The sequence below is a fragment of the Ochotona princeps genome, chromosome X, assembly GCF_030435755.1.
Source record: "Ochotona princeps isolate mOchPri1 chromosome X, mOchPri1.hap1, whole genome shotgun sequence".
In the NCBI taxonomy this organism is placed as follows: Eukaryota; Metazoa; Chordata; class Mammalia; order Lagomorpha; family Ochotonidae; genus Ochotona; species Ochotona princeps.
The window spans coordinates 77,269,548-77,285,577 of NC_080865.1; positions in this window are offsets into that span (position 1 = coordinate 77,269,548).

The window sequence follows — 16,030 nt, forward strand, 5'->3', positions numbered from 1 at the left end:
ATCACTCACTTATATCTAACTCCCAAAATATGGACTTATTGTTATTTTTAGGTAATTATTTTCTCTAAAAAATCCTTGGATTGTCACATAGTCAAGAGGGCTTTTTGCAGAAGGAGCAAGCATGTGGCAGTCATTTACTTCTGTATTTTTGCACAACTCTAGTTCTTATTTTAAATATTTTACAAGGCACAAGGACTATGACTGGCAAATCTAGTGATGTGTGAGGAATGACTCGTGAATATAAATAAGCGTGCACAAATGAGATAATCATTCTCAGAAGAGGGAGGGTAAACACAATGACAAAACAGTAAAAGGGAGAGTGGGAAAGGAAGACCTTATTGCCACACTTAGGTCAACTATGCTGAAGCTATTTTTAAGGAAATCTTTTCTGTGAGTAACTAAAATGTCTCAAATTCACTGCTGAGACCTAAGAAAACCCTCTGGAGAAAAGAAAGCAGGAAATGTCTCAGGACAAAGCATCTAAAGACAATTTTGTGTCAACAAACATCAGATGACAATGTTTATAAATTCCACATGCCAGAGTGAGAGAATCACAGGGACTCAGAAGTTAAAGAAGTTTAAGGAAGTCACTGTAGAAAAGCAATGACCACTTCCACTTCATCCAAAAGTTCAAAACCCTAAATTAAGGAAACTATCCCAAAAATGTTCGGGTAGAATGGGCACAAGCAGGCAACCCTGGCTTGTGCTATGGATTAAGATATTTATAAAAAGCTCAATGTTCCTTGCACTTATCAGGTATTAAATGTCAATTGCTTCTCCTAATGATCTCAGTGGTGAAGCACTAAGTTTTCAGTTTTTCAACAGTCTTAACTCATGTCCATAAGCGAACTAGGCGATGAAAAAGGAACAAATGGACATTCGATGCCTACCTTTTACAAGTAGAAGGAAACGAAGAAAAAGAAAGGAGTGGGCCAGGTTAATACGAAATCTGGGGACTAAGGTGTTGAGGTCAGAAAGGCAAGGAAGGAAGACAATATACTACTCTCTGGAGAGCCAAGGTGTTACCATTTTATGATGTTAACGTTTGAAAACAGAAAATTTCTCCTGGATTTCTCTCATGCAAAACAAAATTTTTCAGTTTTCATCCCCTTTTTGAAACCTATAGCATGGCTTTCCACAGACCATACAGAAAAGTTTTGCTCCTTTTCATAGTCCATGTCATAACTGTTTATTTCTAACTCCTGAACTAGACTGTTGGCCTGAGAAAAATTTGATTTGTACATGTTACATATTTTATTCATCTTTAAGTTACTGTAATGCACATTTGGTGGAGCCAGAGAGGATGAGTCAGAGACAAGAAAAAAATGGAGAGAAGAAAGAAAGAAAGAACAGAGGAGGGGAAAGGCAAGGTCTAGGGCTGTCTGGGAAAGTACAACTTGATACAGTCCAAGCACTATATTCAAGTGGTTTTTCTTTAGGATATAATAGTTGGTGGTGTGTAAATTTGAATTATCTTCTTTTTCCTTCATTTTATTCAGCAGTGATATTGGCCTTTCACACTACCATGAATCTTTTCTGTTACAAAACTGAATGAAAATTATTATTTGCAATGTTACCCATATATTTAATGGCATAGAAACTGCACCCCCCACACACACACCGGAATTCCAAGCTACATAGGTGTTATTCGATTTTAAAAGTATAACTCAGGGCCCAGTGCAGTAGCCTAGCAGCTAAAGTCTTTGCCTTACATGCACCAGGATTCCATATGGCCACCAGTTCATGTCTTGGCTGCTCTACTTCCTATCCAGCTCCCTGCTTGTGGCCTGGGAAAACAGTAGAGGACAGCCCAAGGCTTTGGGATCCTGCACCCACGTGGGAGACCTGAAGGAAGTTCCTGGTTCCTGGGTTCGGATCAGCTCAGCTCCAGCCATTGCAGTAACTTGAGGAGTGAATCATCAGACAGAAGATCTTCCTCTCTGTCTCTACTCCTCTCTGTATATCTGACTTTGCAATAAAAATTAACAGATATTAAAAAAAAGCAGAACTCCATAATTGTGAACATTCCTCTTAATAACATTTGGTCGCCTGTTTCTGTGGCCATATTTGCCATGGTTGATTTCTTAATTAGCATCTATGATAGTTGATATGAAGCAGATTCCCATGATACCAATCATTTGCATGTATTTCCATGCATGATATAGTGTCTCCCCCCACTCCCGCAAGAATTCCAAAATGAAAAGGTTGTCTCTAATGTCATGAGAAACCTCTGCTATATGAGATTTGTTCTCCCACTGTGTCTGTCCTGTGGCCCTTTTCCTTGAGGAATTACTTTTCAATATCATTCTCACTTTCATGTGGCTGTCACATTTCTATGGATCAGAAGATTCTTATCCCTAATACACCTGCACAAAGTTAACTTCATCAGACAAAAAAAAAACAAGACAGATCAATATGTATGGTAGAAATCTCTACACCTTGTAAGATCTTTACACATTGAAAAACTCCACTACACATTGTAAGATCGGAGGACCTAAATTTTTGCCCAACTACTACCACTGTTATCATAAATTTGCCTTTCATTTTCTCAGGACTTCACCTTCCTCAACAGAAGACCTTCAAAGTCATATAAATTCTAATTTCTCTCCAAAAATACCTTAATATAAATTTTGCTTGGACCTGGTACGATGGCTCAACTGGTTGATCCTCTCTACCTACAATCACCAGTATCCCATATGCAAGCCAGTTCATGGCCCGGCTGCTCCACTTCTTATCCAGGTCCCTGTTTATGGCCTTAGAAAGCTGCTGAGGATGGCTCAAGTCCTTGGTACTCTGAATCCATGTCGGAGACATGGAAGAACCTCCTGGCTTGAGATCAGCTCAGCTTTAGCCATTGTAGCTGTTTGGAGAGTGAACCAGCAGATGGACAATCTTTCTCTGTCTCTCCTTCTCTCTATAAATCTGCCTTTCCAATAAAAAAAAATAAATATTTTAAGTGTTTTGTCTTATTATAACACATTTACCTTATATAGGGTACTTCAAAATATTTGCGGAAGAATAGAATTAAAAGGTTAAATTTATTTTGGCATTAAAAAATCTTGGAGAACTTGGCATAGTTTTTCAAAATATGCACTTTTCATAAACTTTTTGAAGGTCCTAATACAATACAATTTCATTATACATTTTAAGAAAATTAAAACTTACCTTTCAAAACGTGATACTTTAGCCACGTCTTGTGAATTATCTTTATAAGTCCTATGTAAAAAGAACATGCATTAAAAGCTAATTAACTTACAAGAGAAAAAAAAAAAACCTCTTATCCTGATGACCTCCTAATGATATTTGTGGAAACGAAATCATTCAAATAAATACTGTTCTTTTTTGCAAAATGCTAAGGCAACAGAACAAGTGTAGGCTGGCAGAGCTTACATTGTCACCTCCCCTTTTGGGTAGTGTCAGCACTAATCATTATTGTTGATATAATTACTGATATAGTAAATAAACATACTGAGCATATCATCTAAAATGTCACAAATACTGATTATAATTTTTTGCGGAAAATGTATCTATCTGTCTATATACACACACGTATATATGCTTAACCAATAATTTCAAAACACAATCATGCCAATGGACTCAAGTATTACATGACAGCAAAATTCCAAAAGAACTGGCATACCAAATACAGTCTTACAGAAAAAACAAGAGCATCACTACGTCTTACTGCTACATGCAACCCATCACAGATAACTCTCTCTCTTATTTATAAACATGTCTAGGAAAAGATTCGACAACTTTCTTCAGGAACCATTTCCTGTGTTTCACAATCAAGATTTCTTCTTAATTCTCACTAACATCTTCCATGACTCTCAAAGTCTATTTAATCATCCAACAATAAAGAGTGTATTTATTGACTGTCTCCGGCATCTGCGTCATTGGCACATTTAAAGACAATTGATAAACTCTCCCTCAGCCTCCTGTTTTTCTGAGTCAATGAATACCATCTCTTCAACATGGCCCTCAGAAAACATCTCTTTCTTATCGTTTGTGACCAGCCTCGTGCTTTTCTCAGTAAATAAATGCCTAACACCTGAACTCTAGCAAGATCTGCCTGGACTTGAGTTTCTCTCCTTAGGCTTTGTATTTCTAATGTAGACTTTAGAATCATTTGGGGATATATAAAATGTGATCCTTCCCTAAGACTTTATCTCCCAGGATAATATGAAGCAACATTGATGAGATTAACTGAAATACAGCTGCAGTGCAAAAATACAAACAAAAAATTAAGTCCTGGCTCCGGATCAAAAAGAAAATAAGAGCAATGCAATTTTCAGTTTTATGTTATCCTGTCCAGAAGCCAAGAAATTATTCAAGTGCTATTTCTCAGGAAACAAATGTTTAGACTCTGGGGAGGAAGCCAGAAAACTGGAGTGGTGATGCAGCGCATGGTTTCCCAGTTCTTATGTCACTACAGAAATATTTTGGCACAACAATAGATATTAGTCCTCACTGCCAGATCACTTCAACTCGTAAAGTTCTATTCTTCACACAGAATTTACATTAGTGTATCCCAAGAAGAATTTTTGTGGTTTGTCATATTATATATTTAAACCCCGAACTTTTTTAATGTATCAAAGTAATGCCAATACAAACGCAGTTTTCTTACATGTTACTCAATACCATGAGAACTACTGCCTCTTTAAGGCTTCTGCATTTGGTGGTTGAATGAGACACTCAACAACAGAAGAAAATGGTTCTTTCTGGATTGAATGTTAGCATGGTTTACAATTTGGGATCAACTGCACACATAGGCAGCGTAAATATCACTTTTACAGTGAGATTTGATGGGGACTAAAAGATCAGACCTAACTTGTCTCTTATGGGTCTCAGATGTCTGCTCCATAAAACAATGTGCTCCCCACACCAGCCTTGAAAAGCATACTCACTCTTTCTCTCTTTTTAAAATTACTGCTTTAGGGAATAGCCTGACTTTTACATACTTCAACTGAATGGTAATTGACAAATTAAAATTTAGTGTATTCATTACCTGTTTTGAAATATGCACGGGCTGTGTAATGACTTAACTAATATCTATATTACCACGCAAGTGTAAGTCAATTTTTGTGGTGGAAACAAAATTGAAAATTGGTCTTTCACCAATTTTCAAAAACACATTAGCTACAGTCACCATATTATATGATACATCTCAAGAATCTTTTCTAACCATCAAATTTGAAGTGTGTATTTATTAATATTTCCAAAGCGCCGCCTCCTATGGCCTTGGTAATCACCATTCTCCTCTCTGCTTTTATGAGCGTAACAGCTTTAATTTCCACACGTAAGTGGGATTATGCAGTATTTGTCGTTCTGGGCCTGAGTTATCTTGCTTAGCATAATGTCTACCACATTTTTATTGCAAATGAAGATTTCTTTTTAAAGACTGACTAAAGTTATATTGTGCATTACCACATTTTCTCTATTCATCCGTTCATTGGAGCACACTGAGGCTGTTCCCACTTCTTGACTATGTGTGAATACTGCTACAACACATATGGGAATGCAGACAGATTGATTTCATTATCTTTGAATATACTTATATACTCAGTTGTGGGATTGCTGGACAACATGGTATTTCTATAATTTTTTTTTTTTAGGAATCTCTATACTGTTTTCCATAATGACTATAGTGATTTATATTACCACTAACAATGGTCAAAGTATCCCTTTTCTGGCCCGTCATGGTAGCCTAGCTGCTAAAGTCCTCACCTTGCATGTGCTGGGATTCCATATGGACACCAGTTCATGTCCCAGCAGCCCTGCTTCCCATCCATCTCCTTGTCTGTGGCCTGGGAAAGCAGTTGAGGACGGCACAAAGCCTTGGGACCCTGTGCTCCCAAGGGAGACCCGGAAAAGGCTCCAGATGCCGGGTTCCTGGCTTCAGATCAGCCCAGTTTCAGTCGTTGTGGCCACATGGGAAGTGAATCAACGGATGGAAGATCTTCCTCTCTGTCTCTCTTTCTCTCTGCTTATCTGACTTTCCAATAAAAATAAATAAATAAATCTTTTTTAAAAAGAATCTCTTTTCCCCACATTGTCCCCAACAAATTTTTCATCTTTTTGGTAATCGTCATTCCAAATGACATTTACTTTTTCTATTTTTTCCATAGAACATATTGTCTTCTAGCATACATTATTTGTTTTTTTTTACTTTTTATTTAATTGCATTTCATTTTTTTAAAATTAATTACATTGCATTATGTGATACATTTTTTTATGCACTGGGATTCCCCCTGCAGCTCCTCACGCCCTCTGCCCCCCACGGTGGATTGCTCCACCTTATTGCATTTCCATAGTTCAAATTCAGTTGAGATTCTTTCATTGGAGGTATTTACCAAGCATAAAGTCCAGCATCTTATTGTCCTGGTAAGTTCAATGGTTTCTTGGTGAGACCATCTCTGGTCTGAAGGTAGAGCCAGCAGAGTATCATCCCAATCAATTAAAAGCCCCAACATAATATTTCCAACCGTTTATAACATTATGGCATTAATTGACATGGTATTGATTAACCAATATGTTAATAGGAAAATGCAGGTTCTCAACCACAACCTGTGACTTCTTCATAGACATTTCAATTTTGGTTTATATTCAACCGTGTTCTATACACCTTAAAATGGCTTAGATGGCTATTTAGCTGTCTCATGCCTATTTTAATTTTAGTCTTTAGCAGTTTATAGCATTGAAGCATGTTTTCGCTGAACGTGGCTGTTTTTCAGGTGGTCTAACTCTATATTTCTAACAGGATATATGTCAACAGTTTAGGTGAGCATGTTTAGGAGGGGTGTGCAGAGAAATCTTCCATACCCCAGTGAGGAGTAACTAATCTTTGTGTCCCACCCAGTGAGTTATAAGTGCATCCCCGCTGACCGTTTCCTGTCTGTTTCTAAGCTTTCCTTGCTGTTCTCTGTCTATCTATTCTAGTTTTGTTTGTTCGTTAGTTTTGAGGGGTTTCTGGAGCACTCCTGATGGTTATTACGAGAGGAGGTAGGGACCCAAAATTGGAAGCAGGCAAGGACCAGAGAAAGCTCCTCTCCCTAGTCCCGAAGGAAGTTTACTGATCTTCTGTTTCTGCGGACCACTCAGGGATCCTGGTTGTTGTTCCAATGACCTTGGATCCTGCAAGGCAGGATTTGGGCTTCTTCCATCCCATATGGTAGATCCAAATGGGGGTGGTTGACCTCAGAGTTCCTGGTCTCCGAAGGCACTCCGTTTCCCCCGTTGTCGCCTTGGCAGTAGGTATGTAGTCCTCGGTGCTCATACTGATAGTCCTTGGTGAGGATCTAGGAGTCTTCAGGTTTGGGATAAAAGCCTCCTCCTGTCCCCCTGCTCCACTCTGGGGTCCCCTCCCTGCTCCATGCGTTTGACCTCCTGTTAAGAGGTTGTTAGGATTACTCCTGATTCGCCCATAGCATACATTATTTGTTTATTCGTTATTTACTTGTCATTTATTTCCTCTCCCTCTCTTTTAGACTCTAAGCTCCTTGAAGAAGATACTTTTTGTCTATTTTGTGCACTGATTGAATTCCAAAGTACACTAGAAAGTTCTAGACAAACATTAATTACTCAATACTTTTGTCCTAAATAAATGAACTGAACAATTCACATGAGAGTTACCTTGTACATTAAATTTGCACTGTAACATTCCTATTTTGATTAACTACTGAAGGCAGCAATTATCATTCATTAAGTTAAAAAGAGAAATAGCAAATAAAATTCACAGAAGTTATTATCAGATCTCACTTTTATGAATTTATTTCTAACATTTATTTAATCCTTACAAGCTGCACTTCACCATCTTTTATATAGATAGCCACTCATATACACAACCACATTTATACATTTAGACACAGATCCGTCTATGGCCATACCACCCTGGACGTGCCCAATCTCGTCTGATCTCGGAAGCTAAGCAGGGTCAGGCCTGTTTAGTACTTGGAAGAGAGACACAGATCCACATGCAAGAAGCAAATTAGGCAATGGAGTACAGTGGGAACGTGATGTTAAAAATGAAGCCAGCAGGCCTGGCGCAATAGCATAGTGGTTAAAGTCCTCGCCTTGAATGTTCCAGTTCTAATCCTGGCAGCTGCTATGCTTCCCATCCAGCTTCCTGTTGTGGCCTGGGAAAGCAGTCGAGGACGGCACAAAGCCTTGGGACCCTGCACCTGCATGGGAGACCCAGAAGAGCTCCTGGCTCCTGGCTTCGGATTGGCTCAGCTCCAAACGTTGTGGCCGCTTGGGGAGTGAATCATCAGATGGAAGATCTTCCTCTCTGTCTCTTCTCCTCTCTGTGTATCTGCCTTTCCAATAAAAATAAATAAATCTTTTTTTAAAAAAATGAAGACAGCCATGGGCTGCTTTGTGAAATGAAGTGGCAGGTACTGGTTTGAGGGGAAGCTGAAGAGACAATACAAGAATATTCAAGAAAAGAAATCAGAGATGATGTCATACTATAATCAGGAAATATCTCCCTTGGGTCTCTACTGAACTTATAGGCTAATCTTAATCTTTTACGCTAATCTTAATCTTATAGGCTCAGTCATCCTCATTCTGAGAAAAAAAATCACTTATTACTGGTCCTGAGGTTCACTCCAATTTAAAACCTTCCATTTTAATACCAGTCTCCTTTCTCACAAGCCATACCTCCAGATTTCATTAAACGGCTATAGGGCAATTCTTGAAACAAACAAAAATAAAAGGCATTCCCTTACTTCACATTGCAAGGTGGAACTGGAGCATTGGACTGGTGCTCTCTTGTGATGGTAAGACTTCACTTTGTCAGAAATCAAGACAGCTGCCCCATTGGTTTCACTTAAGTGCTTTTTCCTATCTGTAATTGAGATCTTTTTTTCAGTTGAGCTGACTGAAACAGGAACAAAGAGAATGCTGACACTGCTCAGATTGTGAGGGGCATTGGGAAATGTCTACACAACACTTTGTTACAATTTATAGAATGTTCAGTGAAATAGTTTGTTTGAACAATTGGAGGAAAGTGTCAGCATCCCAATGACTGTATGCACCAAAAATAAATTATTTTAATGTTCAGGGTCTATCTAACATTTTGCTCCACTAGTATGCTCTTCTTTTTCAGGATACTAAGCTTCCAAAGAAGGCTATATTTAAAAATATTAATGTATCAGAGATGTACAAGGGCCTAAAATACACATTTTCTGAGTAACTTTGTTAGTAATTATTGAAATAGGTTACAGAAGAAATTTTTCATCCCTATTTGTAGATGAGGAAAATGACTAAAGCTTCCATTTGACAAAAATCAGCCTATCTTATTCTTCACTGTCTTTTAATGTTGGCTTTGAATTTGTGTTTCTCTGTAGTAAATATTTTTTAAAGACTTATTTATTTTAATTGCAAAGTCAGATATATACATAGAGGAGAAGAGACAGATAGAACTATCTTCCGTCCGATGATTCACTCCCCAAGTAACCATAAGCTGGTGTTGCACCGATCCAAAGCCAGGAGCCCAGATCCTCTTCCGGGTTTCCCATGTGGGTGCCGGGTCCCAAGGCTTTGGGCTGTCCTCCACTGCTTTCCCAGGCCACAGGCAGGGAACTGGATGGGAAGCAGAGCTGCTGGGAGACAAACCAGCCCCCATATTGGATCCCAGAGTGTTCAAGATGAGGACTTTGGCTGCTTGGCCATGGCACTGGTCCCTTTAAGTAGTAAATATTAATTGAACACCTACCACCATAAAACCAAGAGTTCTAGCTTCTAGAAAAAGCCCCACTCCCCTCAAATAAATTAGTGTTTTAATATTACAAAAGAGACATGCACATACATGTTGCCAATCCTACAAGATAAAGTGCTATATTTAGATAGTGGTTTCTAAACATGGCAGGTAATATACCTACTTTATTTTCTTATTTTGAACACATCCACAGATTGGATGCATATTTATAAATTATATACAAGCAGTGTCATAATTAGCTAATATTTCAAGCCACAAAATCTGTCCAGGGTAAAGTTTATATTGTTACTACATAGGTTATAAATTTACATAACAAACTCATACCTAATTCTGAAATCTAGGCCAAAATTTTAGGAGATTTGATCAGCAATGTTCTTGAATTTTTTAGTACATCTAATGTAAAATTGCTTCTCAGCCTTTTTGCTAATAACAAGTGTATCTAATCTTAACAATGTAATTGAAAAAATGGTGCCATTTGGGCTAATATTATTGGTAATATCTTCAATATATTTTGCAGGCATCTTTTGGGCCCATTTTAAGTTTAGTTTATTTCAGTACTTTTCAAGATTGTGGGATAGGGTGAGGCTGGTTTAAGCAGAGGTTTAGCAGAGGTGAAGCAGAAAGGATGCGATTCTGGGAAATACAAAAGGATGGGCCAATGGCAGAAGGATACCTGGAGACCTGTGGAAAAGGGGGAAGCAGCAGAGACAGCAGAATGGTGCTGCAGTGAACAGACATCCCAGTAGTGGCTGGGGTGCTACTGGCAGCCATGTGGCAGAGGATGAACACAGGGAACTCAGGAGGTGAACCCAGCCATAAAACTGTGGGTCCTGTCAACTTGCTTTATCTGACCATGAGCAGAAGCAGAGTGGCAGAGCCCAAAGAGTCGGGTATGGGAACAGGGTGGATTTCATGGCATAGACTACCATAAGTGCCACATCAGGCACCATTTTGTGAATTGTAGCAAAGGCTCTGGAGTGGGGGAAGGATAACAGTAAGCTGTGCATATGCTAAATGGGGGGAGAACGCACGTCTGGCTCAATTCACTGCACTGGTCTCACCAGGGAAAGCAATACCAACTTGGCACCACATGGGTTCCAGCCAAAGAAAGGTCTGGGTTGCCTACAGAACTAATTGCCAGCAGGTTATGACAAAATGAGGAAAGAAAAAAATGCATTCAACCAGAACCACTGACCACCCTGTGATCTAGAACAAAGCCACAGCTGGTGTCTCCATAATTTCAGGTACTGCTGGAACTGGGAGCAGGAGAAAGCCTGAGCAGGCAATGGTGTGACCACAGGATGGGATCACAGGGGATGGAGACTGGTGCGCCTGGAGCAGCACTGCAAAGATTGTGGCAGAAGTATAGCTTGGGAGCCCAGGACTGAAACTCACTGGAAGGAGTGGCACAAGCATTAGCAAAGGAAAAACCGGGCACTGAACAGGATCAGTAAAGTTGACCTGTAGACCTGTGGACAACATAGCTTAAAAACTGGCCCAAAGGAGATGAATTTGTTAGTCAGAATTGCAATGAACAAGAGCAAAAATGATACATTGGCACAATGTCTCCTCCCCCACAAAGGAGCAAAAAATCTATGTCAATCTCAGAGTTAACTGAGGAAGACCTTGAGGAAATGCCAAAGAATTTTTTAAACTTGATATAAAGTTCCTTGAAAACAACAAAAAGCACATAGAGGAGTTTAAAGAATATGTTACATAGAAAATAGTAACATTGAAACAAAATCAAATCCAGTAAAATTATTAGAAATGAAACATACAATATAGAAAACTAAAAAATTAATGGAAAGCTTTGGTAATAGAATGAGTGAGGCTGAAGAAACTCAGAAATGTAAGACATCTCCTGTAATTACTCTGCAATAGTCAAATAGCTGAAACAGCAATTGAGTCAAGCAAAAAAAAAAAAAAAAAAAAAGCATTCAAGAGTTAGGGACCATTAAAAAGTTGAACATAAGAGTTACGGGAGAGACTAAAGTTACAGAAAGAAAAACTAGCTTCAAAAATGTAATCAATAAAATAATAATCAAGAACTACCCTAATATGGAAAAAGAAATAAGAAACAAAATACAGAAAAGGCACTGAACTCCTGATAGAATTGTTGATGCTTGCCATGAAACATCATAATCAAGTTCTTCTCTTCAGTTGAACATGAGGAAAAAATAATTAAATATGCCTATGGGAAAAAAATCGTTAACTTATATAGGAACACCAATCAGATTCAAGGCGTCAGATGAAATTTTACAGGTCCTCTTTTACATATTCCATATTCTATAAGGAAAAAAACTATCAAACCACAATAGCTTACCAAGAAAAGCTTTCCTGTGTCTTTGAAAATGAAAGAAAATACCGCCGCAACAAACAAAAACTCAAAGATTTCACCTCTACCAGATATGCCCTACAAATGCTACTTAAAGATATGCTCCAGAGAAAAGAAATAGCACCTACCCAGACCAAGGGCAAACATGAAGAACATCCCAATAAAATGGCAAAAATAGACTAAATGAAGCAATGAACAACCTATTGCTAATATGTCAAGACCAAATCACTACCTATCAGTACTAATCCTGAAGGCAAATGGCTTAAACTCATCCATCAAATGACATAGATTAGCTGAATGCATCAAAACACAGGACCCATCTATCTGCTGCCTACAGGAAACACATCTCACCAACAAAGTTATGTTGCAACTGAAAGTGAAACGATAGAAAAAGATATCCCAGGCAAATGGAAAGGAAAAATGAAATAGTATAGCCATTCTTATATCAGATAATATAGGTTTTGACATGAAAAGCATCATAGGAGATGAAGGACACCATATAATGATCAAAGGAAATATACAATAAGAATAAATCACCACAATACATGTATATGCAGGAAATGCCAGGGCATTTAGCTATGCAAAACAAACATTAATGGCTTTAAAGGGGGAAATGGACTCCAGTACAATAAAAGTGGGAAAGTTAATACTCATTAACCTCAATGGATAGATTGACAAGATGGAAAATCAGCAAGGAAAAACAGAGCTCACCAAGATAATAGAACAAGTGAACTTAATCGATATCTACAGAATCTTTAAACCTACAAATGTGGAATAGACATTTTTTCATCAATACATGGGATTCTCTCCAGTATTGATCATATTATAGGCTATAAAACAAGACTTAGCAAATTTTTTAAGAAATGAAATTATGCCATGCATCTTCTTAGACCAACATGGAGTAAAATTGAGACCAGCAAGTCAAAATACACCAGAAGACATGCAAACACTTGGAGACAGAACAATATGCCAATAAATGAACAATGGGTTATAGAAGAAATAAAAAAGGAAATGTTAAAATTGCTTGAAAAGAGTGAAGATATGAATATAGCATATCAAAACTTATAGGACACAATAAAGCATTATAAATAGGAAAGTTCATTTCAATCAATACTTGTATCAAGAAATTAGAAAATCACCAAGTAAACAGGCAAACCGTATGGCTGAAGGAGCTAGGAAAACAATAGCAAAACAATCCAAAGATAAGATGGAAAAAAAGAAATAATCAAAATAAGGCAGGAAATAAACCAAATAGAAACCCAAAGAACAATACATAAGATCAACAAATCAAAGAACTTGTTCTTTGAGAAAATGAAGATAATAACCCACTAACCCAACTAATCAAAAACAGGAGGAAGAAGATATGAATCAATAGAATCAGAGTCGAAAAAGAAAACAATGGATACCTCCAACATACATAGGAACTATTACAAACACCTATATGCCAACAATCAGAAGACCTAGAGAAAATGGATAGATTTAGGACACATATAATCTACCAAAATTGAATCATGAGGCAACTAATAGTCTAAATAGAATGGAGATTGAGTCAGTAATTAAATCCCTCCCAACCAAGAAAAGCCCTGGACCGGATGGTTTCAATGCTGAACTGTACAAAACATTTCAAGAACAACTTACCTCAATCCTCCACAAGCTATTGAAAACAACAGAAAGCAAGGCGATTCTTCCAAACTCTATGAGGCCAACAACACCTTGATATCAAATGCAGATGGAGACACAGCAAAGAAAAAGAACTACAGACTGATGTCCTTGAAAAACATAGATGCGAAAATCTTCAACAAAATACTAACCAGCATAATTGAGAAGTACAATATACATATCATTCACACAGATCATGTGGGATTTCTCCCTGGCATGAAGGGTTGGTTATAAATATACAAATCAGTAAATGTGATGTATCACATGATCAAATTGTGGTTTTTTTGTTTTTTTTTAATAAATAATACATATTTATTAAAAATTCAAATACAGAAATAAAACCACAATATCCCACCCAGTATACAGACAGCCACATAAATCCCCTTCCCTCTAATCCCATTCCCCAGAGGTTATCACTGTGAACAAGTTAAAGTATATCCTTTGAAACATTTTCCTTTGTATATACAAGTATATATAAACACACATAAATGCACTTTTGCCTTTTACAAAAATGAAATCATGTAAATGTACATATTAATCTTCAATTTCTATCTTCATTCATTCAATATACAGAAAATTCACAACAAATCTGATTATCAGTCCTCTTGGGTTCATTTTCCATTATATAAAATTCATATTCAAGCATCAATTACAAAACTCTTGATAATATACTTCCTACCATCTTTGAGTCTCATCACATGATCAAATTGAAGAAAAAAAAAATCATATGATCATCTCAATAGATTCAGAGGAGGCTTTTAATAGAATTCAACACCATGTCATGTTAAAAACCTTAAGCAATAGAGGCATAGAGCCTGGTGCAGTAGACTAATGGCTCAAGTCTTCACCTTGCACATGCCAGTATCCCATATGGGCAATAGCTCATGTCCTGGCTTCCCATTTTCCCATCCAGCTCCCTGCTTGTAGCCTGGGAAACCAGTCAAGGACAGCCTAAACCCTTGGGATCCTGCACTCGTGTGGGAGACCTAGAAGTTCCTGGCTCCTGATTTTGGACCAGCTAAACTCTGACCATTCTGGGCACTTGTGAAGTAAATAAATGAATGGGAGATCTTCCACGCTGTCTGTCCTCCTCTTTGTATATCTGCTTTTCCAATAAAAATAAATAAATCCTTTTTTTAAAGGCATTGAGGGAACATTCTGGCACACAATGTAATTTATGAAAAACCCAATACTACCATCATACTAAATGGGGAAAGACTGGAAGCTTTTCCACTAAGATCTGGAACTAGACAAGGAAGTCCTCACTAAAGCTATTCGGTGAGAAAAAGAAAGTAAAGAATTCAAATCAGCAATTTGGAAGTCAATTTACACATGTTTGCAGATGATGTGATTTTATAGATCTATTAGAGACTATTGGAACACATAAAAGAGTTTGGTAGGGTAGCAGTATACAAAATCAATGGCCATAAATTGATGGCCATAGGATACACAAATAACACCATGGCTGAGAAAAAAAAATTCGTAAGTACAGTCTCCTTTAAACCAGAAGAGAAGAATCAAATACCTTGGAATTCACCTAACCAAAGATGTGGAAGGCCTCTATGATAAAATTTATAAAATATTAAAAAAACAGAAAAAGATATTAAATGATGAAAAATTTTACCATGATCTTGGATTAGCAGAATCAAGATAATCAAAATGCCAATGTTATAAAAAGTAATATAAAGATTCAATGTAATCCCAGTATAAATCCCTGAAATATTCTTCTCAGAAATAGAAAAGGTACAAAAAGTTCATCTGGAAAAACAAACACATGATAGCCAAAGCGGTCATAAAGAATAAAATTAAAGCTAGAAGAATTGCAATTCCAGACCTCAAGTTTATGGATACATGTAATAAAAACAGTCTAGCATTGTTACAGAAACAGAGAATAAGATTGGTTGTAACAGCATAAAACCACAGAAGTGAACACACACATGTACAGCCCACTAATACTCAACAAAAGAACTGAAAAAAAAAACATGGGGAAAAAGAATAGTCTCCAGAAAATGCTGTTGGGAAATTGGTTATCAACCTGCAGAAGTAAGAAGCAAGACCTCCACTTGTCACCTTATACATAAATCATTTCTAAATGGATCGAGGACCTAATCTGCACCGAGAAACCATCAATCTATTAGAAGTCAACATAGGAAACACTCTACAAGATATAAGTGCAGACAAAGATTTCTTAGCAAAGTCACCATAAGCACAGGCAGTCAAAGCCAAAATAATGGGATTACAAAACAAATGGGATTACATCAAACTGAAACATTTCTGTACAGCAAAGGAAGCGATCAACAAAATGAAGAAGCAACAGA